The sequence below is a fragment of the Ylistrum balloti genome, unplaced genomic scaffold (genome assembly GCF_031769215.1).
Source record: "Ylistrum balloti isolate Yb309-2 unplaced genomic scaffold, AGI_CSIRO_Ybal_v1 Utg369980, whole genome shotgun sequence".
NCBI classification, from domain to species: Eukaryota; Metazoa; Mollusca; class Bivalvia; order Pectinida; family Pectinidae; genus Ylistrum; species Ylistrum balloti.
The window spans coordinates 266,997-276,495 of NW_026782068.1; positions in this window are offsets into that span (position 1 = coordinate 266,997).

The window sequence follows — 9,499 nt, forward strand, 5'->3', positions numbered from 1 at the left end:
AATGTTAGAAAATGGCCGCCATGGCTGTTACATTCAACTTTCGCAAGACCAAAAAAATATTGACACTACGTTATCTTACTTTCCTTAACATCCTCACTATCTTTCTCCTCGAATCTGGAACTTCAGAAAAAAAATGAATTTCAAGATGGCGACTATAATCACTTTAGGATTGACCCGAAAAATGACCAAATTTAATCAAGACCATCTCCGCATCGTTTCAGGTTAGTTTCAATTAATCCTATTTGTGGAGCCCAAGTAGTTAAATATGTGAAAATGTTTATGTACAGTGGACGACGGACGAATCTCTTAATTTTGAGTCGGTTTTAAGGTCACCTGAAACAAATGAAGTGACCTATTTCGATCGCGTTTTGACAGGCATCATTCTTCACTAACAATTGTCATTTTCGACATCTCAGTATTTCAAGAATTACTGCAGACACATTCATTGGTCAAACGTGAACCAGAATTGTCAATTTTACGGCCTCACCACACAGGGGTAAGGAATGGGACAAAATTCATCTTCTGAAAATCAAATCTGATAGAATCAAACATCTGTCATAGATGGACTGGCAGGTGCTTTAACGAAATTGTAAATTTCCTGTGTAATGTTAGTAAGAGAAATAATACCAGACATTTTTGACTTTGAATCACGAACGGACACCTTGACATCGTTATATTACTGATAAGTAATATATCAAATGTTCCAGTAACTTACATGCTACACCAGACAATTATTTGACAATAGTTTATAACCGAATCTGGAGTGGGAAACCCTGGTCATATCTCGTTACCGTGGCGTCTAAGGAATTATTCTATTAATGGACTATGCTGGACAGTGTATTATAGATAAAACCAGTTATTGTTATTGGATGTCTAGACGAGTGTACACGAGTCTATTGACATTCAATAACTGGATCGTATCATGGTTCGCCAATCAACTGCCATGAACCAACCACATTTGTCCTGTGTTCTTGAGTACATTTCCCGTCAAAAGCAAAACTTTGTGAGTTCGGGTTTTTTCATGATTAAGCCTGCTGCTTACTACAGGTATGGCCTTCACAGTCCAGTGGTTTTAACACGCAAGTTGCTGTATAATTTAGTGTGCAATAACGTGGAAGTTATTGTACACTTCTGGTGTCCAATAACTACCAGATATTGGAAGTTATCGTACACTTCTGGAGTACAATAACTTTCAGATATTGGACGTTATTGAACAGTTAAGTTATTGGATGGGATATAAGAAATCAGTCAAGAAATATGTACAAAGTCCCAAGTCCTTGAGGAAGTGTGGAGTATATCACTTGTGTTGCGGCCGTAGATTTCGAAGTACACAAGTGTAAAGCTGATTATGGCAGTAGTATGATACAAGTTTAATATCATTAATCCGTGCTCTTTACCTGGGGAAAAGTTTTTTCAAGGATTTTAAGCCATTTGAACCATGTAGCATTGAAACGGCGCTAAGGTGATTCATTTGAAACCGACTTGTGCATTTCCACCCAAGCATACTATAGGCTCAGCGTCAATAACGGGGACTTAACAGCTCTGTTACATATTGAAAGTGGGTTGTAGTTTAATTGAACATATCTTCGGTTATTGAGAGAAATCGTTCTACGGGAACATTTGCCGCAAGACAGGCTATGGAATATCAATAAATATTTCATCCGGAGCTCTCGATATTGATATTTAGGCTTTTTATATATTAAGGTTTGATGAGTCTGTCGGAAGATTATATCCTAATATTTAAACACGCTTAAGGTCAGACTCACAAAGTCTTATTTCAAGATACAATTACAATAAACATGGACGATCAAAGCAAAAACGACATGGTGAAGAAGAGTTTTTTTTAAAGAAAAAGTATTTTTAATGTCCCAGAAATTAATCCAAGAGCGATTTGCTGGTGTTGAGCTCTAAGGACTGCCTCTATCCAAACAAATATCCTCGCACATTCACCATACTTATCAATTGACACAGACGGTTACATATGAAAGCACATAGTTAAACGCACATACCTACAAGCGACACTTAACGTGTTTTGTTCTTGTGCAATATATTAATTTTGGTATCCTTCATCTTGAATATATCTACACAGCTTATAAAGGACCTGTTTCCAGTAATGTTAATTCTCCATAGCAGCCTGCCCCCGTATAATTTCTTATCTAGCTCAACTACGGTTTTTTTCTATTCCGAAAAATAATTTTACACCTTTCCGACACCCAGATTTCATAATTTCAGTGAAAATGTATTTTTTATAAAGTTGTCAATTTCAGCATCAAAGACATAAGTTAGTAAATAAAAGAAGGTTATCTCGAAATTGTAATTCGCAACATAGTATAAATTTCTTTTGATAAATATTTCCAAAACATTGTATTTATTCATAAAACATAAAAAAAATATTCTCGGATGAAAATGCACTTGCAGAGACACAATTATGAAGAAAAACGCCATAAATTTGCAATTTTCTCCCGTTATATAGTTTTGGATGCAAATTGCCATCAGACAATCGGATAGAGCTTTACTTGTTTCATATGTGTACCAAAAATTAGCTAATTCCATGTGGTGGAACGTTCTCATATCGCAGCCTGAATGTGGTTGTAAATTGAAAGAAAATGGGAAATGAGTAACAACCTTGTCTGAAACCCTATTATATAGCTTATTATATACAAACTTTTATATTGAATATCAGAGTGGATATTTTCATGACAGTTTTATGATGTGTAACGACTAAATAAATAGTATCGAAATAAAGATTTACACTGAGGACACCCTGATACATGAATACTGTTCTATCTCAAGCTGTCCTCTTCTGAATTTTCTGATCGTGTGGCCTTGTACATTTATCCGTATCTTCTTGTCTTTGTCTATACGTTTACGAAATCATTCACTCGACGCTAGCTATTCTTGTCTCAATTTCCTTGTTTTATTGTCCCATCTCCAAAGCGTTGTGGCTCTGTCAGGGTTGGGACCCTGACTTGTCTCACTTTCTTTGTGCCTGCCGACCACGCCACATCGAATAGATAGATTATCCATATGAAATACTTTATTTTGTTCTAAGTAATCAATCAATTATGCGCTTCTTGGAGGTATTGAATGTGATTTATTATATTGTCTTGTTATTTTGTGTAATTAGTTGTTCGTTATTTATCACATTTTCGCATAATTGTACCAAACTACTAAGTATTAGCTGTTTACAGCAATCATCGGTGGCTTGCTATTTTGTTACTTTCTCGACGCTTCATAAACCAATCGTTATTGTTTCAAGATGGAGGGTAAATGTGTTGGAGAAGAGTGTCAAGTAAACTTCAAGAAACGTAGTGGCAATAAGAACAGAAGTGCACGCAATGTAAATAGTCCACAATATAAATGGCTCCTAGATACGCTGGTGCAACAAGGATTGATGTCAGCAAAGGAACAAGCATTTATTTGCCAGAAGTGCTACATGAAGTATCTTCGGAACAAAAATCAGCCTGAACCTGAACCCGAGCAGAACCAGGAGACAGAGGAAGAATACCACTGCCCGTCCCATATCCTGCCGTTGCTGACCCTTCATGATCTTTTGAATGGATCATCTTCACACAAAAAATGCTGTCTCTGTCTTGCTACCTTTCCAAAAAATGGAACAAAATCATCAGTCTTACCAAAACGTGCAAGACTTCACCTGATCTATTCACACAAACTGTGGTGTCCCACCTCATCACGCGTCTGCTCCATTCACCTTATTGGTAACGACTTAGATCCGTCTACAGAGGTTGTCCTTGATGGTAGAGGTTCCTTGGAATCTCAGTTACCATCAAAATCGTCCGAAATCATTAATGACCTCCTAGAGGTGTCGCACGTTCTTTCACAGAACCAGTCTGCGTTTACAATAAGCTTTTCTTCTCTTGATGACTCAGCATGCATGTCCTGGACAGGTTGGTCCAAAGATCAGTTCCTCGACATCCACTCGCACTGTTCCCCATATCTTTCATCTGGTATATATACCAAGACTACACACGATGCTCTATTACTGTTTTGGGTAAAACTGAAAACCGACATTTCCTGGAGTCAGTGTTCTTCTCTTTTTGGAATTTCCAAGTCAAGTGTGTCCAAAACTTTCCACTCCATAGTACAGGCATTAGACACATCGATAGTCCCACAATTTCTAGGTCCGGATCACTTGACAAGAGAACAATTGCTCGGGCACAATACTGTCTTTTCAGAAGCATTTTTTTGGAGATAAAGCCACTGCCATATTAGATGGCACCTATATTTATATCCAGAAAAGCTCCGACCACAAGCTCCAGAGAATGTCCTACTGTGGCCAGAAGAAGAGAACCTGTCAAATTCATGAGCATCGCCTTACCAGATGGCTACATTCTGGACACCGTGGGACCATTCACTGGCAGCAAAAATGATGCTACAATTACAAAAAAAGTCATGGACAAGCTAGTTACTTGGCTACAACCAGACGACAACGTTGTCGTTTACTAACGTTTTAGAGATGTCCTACCAGTTCTCGAAGTCTCTGGCCTCAATGCTAGCATGCCGTCATACCTGAAACCTGGTCAAAGTCAACATTCTGACGTCCAAGCAAATCTTGACAGAACTATCACCAAATCGAGGTGGATTGTGGAATCCTATCATGGTCGTCTGAAACACTGGACGTTCTTCCGAACGCAATTGGTATCTAACAGCTTTATCAATGTCATTGAGGCTTTGCTTCCAACCGTCACAGCCTGTCTGAATGGTATTAGAGGACCGATCTACCAGAGATCTCCAGAGAAAGATGCCAAAGATAGGCTAATGACTGAACGTATGAAGGACCGTTTGACACCGAATAGTTTAGCTGAGAGAGTCAAGATAGATCCGGATCTATCTAGACGGGCAAGGTCCGAGTTTGTCAAGATGGATGCATCTTCCGTACTGTTTCCCCGTCTCGATCTTGATTACTTGAGAACCATTACGTGTGGAACGTATCAGATATCTCTGGCTCCTAGTTACATCGCCGAACATTTAAGTGATGACGGAGACTATGAGGTGTGGCTTTACCATCACTCCCCAGACCTTCTCCGATGTCAAATACATTCTCGACACAAAAGCCAAACGAAATATAACGTTTGGATACGGTTCACCGTTTCACCCGATGTTGAGGCCCCAGTAAAGGACTACTACTGCCAGTGCCCAGTTGGAGAGAGAACGATGGGAATGTGTGCGCACATTTCCAGTATCTTGTACTACCTTGGGTATTACAGGACGCTGGAAAACCCTCGACTATTACAACCACAGGTAAAGAAATTCCGACAAAACTTGAAATAGTTTTCCATGCGGCAACGGAGTGCATATGCCGAAAGTATGTTTGGGGCTCGATATGAAAGATCCTCGTTACCATGTGACTAACCAAACTTATAAATATAGGTATTATACAATCGCCCGTAGCTATGAACACTCCCGTAAATGCGAAAACCAACCAAAATCATAAGGAACACGTCTTGTTTGTTGTTCTGTCTATTTGTCAGCCAATGTCTTCAACCACGGGGACTTGTGAAGTAGCCATCTTCAATTTTTTTTTTATGAAAAAGTGTTTCTCTCACTTTTTTCATATCTGTGTACATATTCTCAACATACCGAGCAAATACTCTCGTTTTTTTGTTAATTATCTAAAGAAAGTCGAAAATCGGCAATTCAACCATAGGCTAATTCAAACCAACATTTGAAAATGTTCCACCACTTACATTTTGATGATTTTCCCTCTCATCAATAGCATATTACGTACTATTTAATAGGATAAAAATTGGTTTGCATCCAACGCCCATAAAAGGGTGTATTCTCTAAAAAACAGTTTTTGTGTCTAAAATGTTATCATCGAAAATGGCATTTTTGAGATTGTTTCTTCCATAAAACAGCCAAATGGCGCGATGGAAACATGATTGTTTGTCACAATCATGCCATGAATGTATTCTTTACGGTGACTATCATTTGATTAGATTTTCATTAACATTTTACATAACATGCACATTTTATCAACACTTAGACAGCTTCTGAAAGGTACAACTTTGAGGAGCCATAAAAAACAAACCAAGTGACCTAAATCTTTATACTTTATAGATTTGTGACCACAACGGCATGGGCAATGCACCACCAACAGGAAATTTGAATCAGAGAAGGAGCCGTTTTGGAAACCGGCCCTTTGATGTAGAATACTTTGTTCAAAAGTAAATGCCATTTTTTCGCCCGTCGCATTGTTATCATTATTTTGGTAATTTAAACATCTTCCGGTCCCGATCGTCTGATTGTGTTATAGGGTGAGTTCTTTAACATTGTATAAAACATGCCCTGTTTGATAAGAAGTTACTGTTAACAAGTGATTAATTGAAAATTAAACAATGGCTTTCAATGTAAAATTAACTGGACTGTCTCAAAAAACCGTAAGTTGTGAAATGATTGAGAACGTCGGTTAGTAACATAATGAATGACACCACGAGACAATTATTTGTAAAATGCGGTATAATACTGGTTGACATGTTGGTATTTTCTTGTTGTTTATTTACCGTGAATGAATGACACCACGAGACAAATAGTAGTAAAACGCGGGATAATATTTGTTGACATGTTGGTATTTTCGTGTTGTTTATTTGCCGTGAATGAATGACACCACGAGACAAATAGTAGTAAAACGCGGGATAATATTTGTTGACATGTTATGTATTGGTCCTGTTAATCAGCGATTAATTAGAGGATTTTCATCTTAACCTAATTTATCGTGATATGTCTTCAACAAGAGGTAAACCTAAAACGTGATATTCTCATACTAGAAGAACATAACCAGTGGTTAGATACGTGGAAAATCCATCCATATGGTTCTGACTGTAGCGAGTTTGTTTCAAGTTTATTGGATCCTCAGATACATGGAAATGTATAACATGAGGTAAAACAATACTATATCAATAGACACGTGACAAAATGGATGGTAACTGAAAGTCGTAACGCTTCACTGTATTTTGTTAGGACTTCAAAGTACACAGTACTTTCATAGATCAGACTGATAACAACTAGCACAATACAATTTACTTATATAAACCAAGCTGGTAGCATAACATCACGCTATATGAGGATGCCATAGTGTTTCTTCAAAATATATTAAGACTTTAAAATAAACAGAGTGCATTTAGTACTTTCAATTTTCGTATTGATCGTAATTAGTACATCCAAATACACTTTAATAAAACACCACATTATACAATGATAACACAGTATTGCTTCACAATATTTTGTTACGGCTGTTCAAGACAACCAAACGGCATAAGGTACTTTTGTATATCAAATTGGTTTCATTAAACTACACTATTTAAGGACAATATAGTATTTTGTTTAGACTTTGAAATAAACTGGGGTATTAAGTATTTATATCAAACTAATAGCGATTTACACATTATATACACTTTGCTATTATAACACCACGCTGTTTAAAAAAAAGAGGGCATCAGGTGTATATGTAAAAGACTGATATCAATTAGTACATCTAAATACCCTTTGATATTATATAATGTTAATATAGTGTTTCTTCACAATATTTGATTAAGATTGTTTTAAAGTAAATACATGGCATATGGTAGTTTTTTTATAAAGCTGATATATTTGGGTTTCATAAAACCACTTATATAATGAAAACATTATCTTTCTCACAATATTTTGTCAAGACTGTTTAAAAATAAACAAAAGGATTTTGAATTTTTATATAACTAACTGAGAATCAGAGAAGGGGCCGTTTTGGAAACCGGCCCTTAATAAAATAAGCAAAAGAAAAACACATAATTTTTGTGTTCATGAGTAATGTTTTTATCTCATTAACAGCAAGAAGTGAACTGTATTTCCGAAAATTACCCCAGTTGCACAGAGAAACAGGTGATTTTTCTTTATCAACACTTCATACCATAAAGAGAATATTGGTAAAAAGTCATTGAATAGACAAAAATAAATTTTCTGGAAAGTCAATAGTTATTGGGCGATCCAACGTCCCGTGGGAAATGGTTGATCAGTGTACCGATGTAGGAATACGATACTGATATCCTTCAGTGTATTCTAGTAGCGTTCCACAAAACGAAGCTAAAATATAGGTAGGGAACATGTGGAACATCAGCACCAGGGTTTCCGTAAAAGTGAGGGATCACGTTGTTTTTGATGGTTTGGAACCGTGACGTTCTGATGACTGATTGCCTTGTCATCAGAAATATTTAGAAAAAAAATCGCCGTTATGAGATCACCGGTGTTGATGCTCCTTTTGTTTTCTACCTTAAAATCATTAAATAATAACAACAGTACTTGATATATTCCATGCTTTCTTTCATGTACCAGAATAAAAAATAAATTGAATTGATTTTACAACGATTTCGTCAGTAATATTCTTTGACGATTCTTGTACTCAAAATATTAATTTCTTTGGTAAATTTTGAAATACAGGTAAATAACTTACAAATTTGAAGTTTATCATTTAGGTCTAATTTCATTTTTTGACTTTTCATAACTTTTAAATGTTACAAATCTTCGTGCTAAACATTTTGTAGATACAATTAAGTTCAGTGGGGTTTTTATTGTGTAAACTAACTAATAGTCACACAATGCTATATATATTCCAGCTGACGTATTCTTTAATAGTCCCCTTCGTACTAGTATTTACAAGTGCATAAAACTTTAGTAATTCTAAACGATGAAAATCCTGAACATCTGTTTTTCAAAATCCCATAATGAAGAGATGGTAGATTTTACTAAGCCCAAACCTTTGCATATCATGTCTGGTTGAATGTCGTGGTGTGGTTCATTTAAATATATATATTATATATATAATTATAATTGGGATTTGTATCTGCGTTAATACGTGAAGAGAGTCAATCACGAATTCAAATCCTTCGCTTCGTGATTACTTGTACGGAAATAACTCTGAATGGCATTCATATTGATCAAGGTACCGATGTCGCAGTCCTGGTCTCTTCTAGCTCATCAGTTTGACAGCTTTTCAAGATCAGCGTTCGCGAAATCATGTATTCGGTATATGTCCGAAAAGGGAAGTTTACGCGAGGTAATTTTACAGTATGCATATCTTGCTTATAAATCATTTTGTCAAGGTGAAATAAATGTCCAAATCCTATATCACTATACACAATTACACTCACGAAAACAAAATCTTCCAGCTCGTCAATTATGTCAATGAGTTCTCTAATTTCATCCCACTCTGCAATGATTTCATCACTAAAATACAAAGCGTTTGCCAACATTTTGTGGGAGGGGGTATCTTTATACTTTTGATAGGCAGCATATCGTCAACTATCCCAATAGTGTGTTACTTGTGGTCTTTATCCTCCTCATAACCGAATTCTTCACTTTCACCGTAATTTAGCTACCATCGGGTTTGGTCTACTAAGGACCTTCCCGGGTATCATGTGAATTGTCGCTGTTTACCAAATCAGAGAAGGCAAATCCCACTTGTTTTCGTCCTCTCGAACATCAATCTCCTTCTTGTCACTGAGGA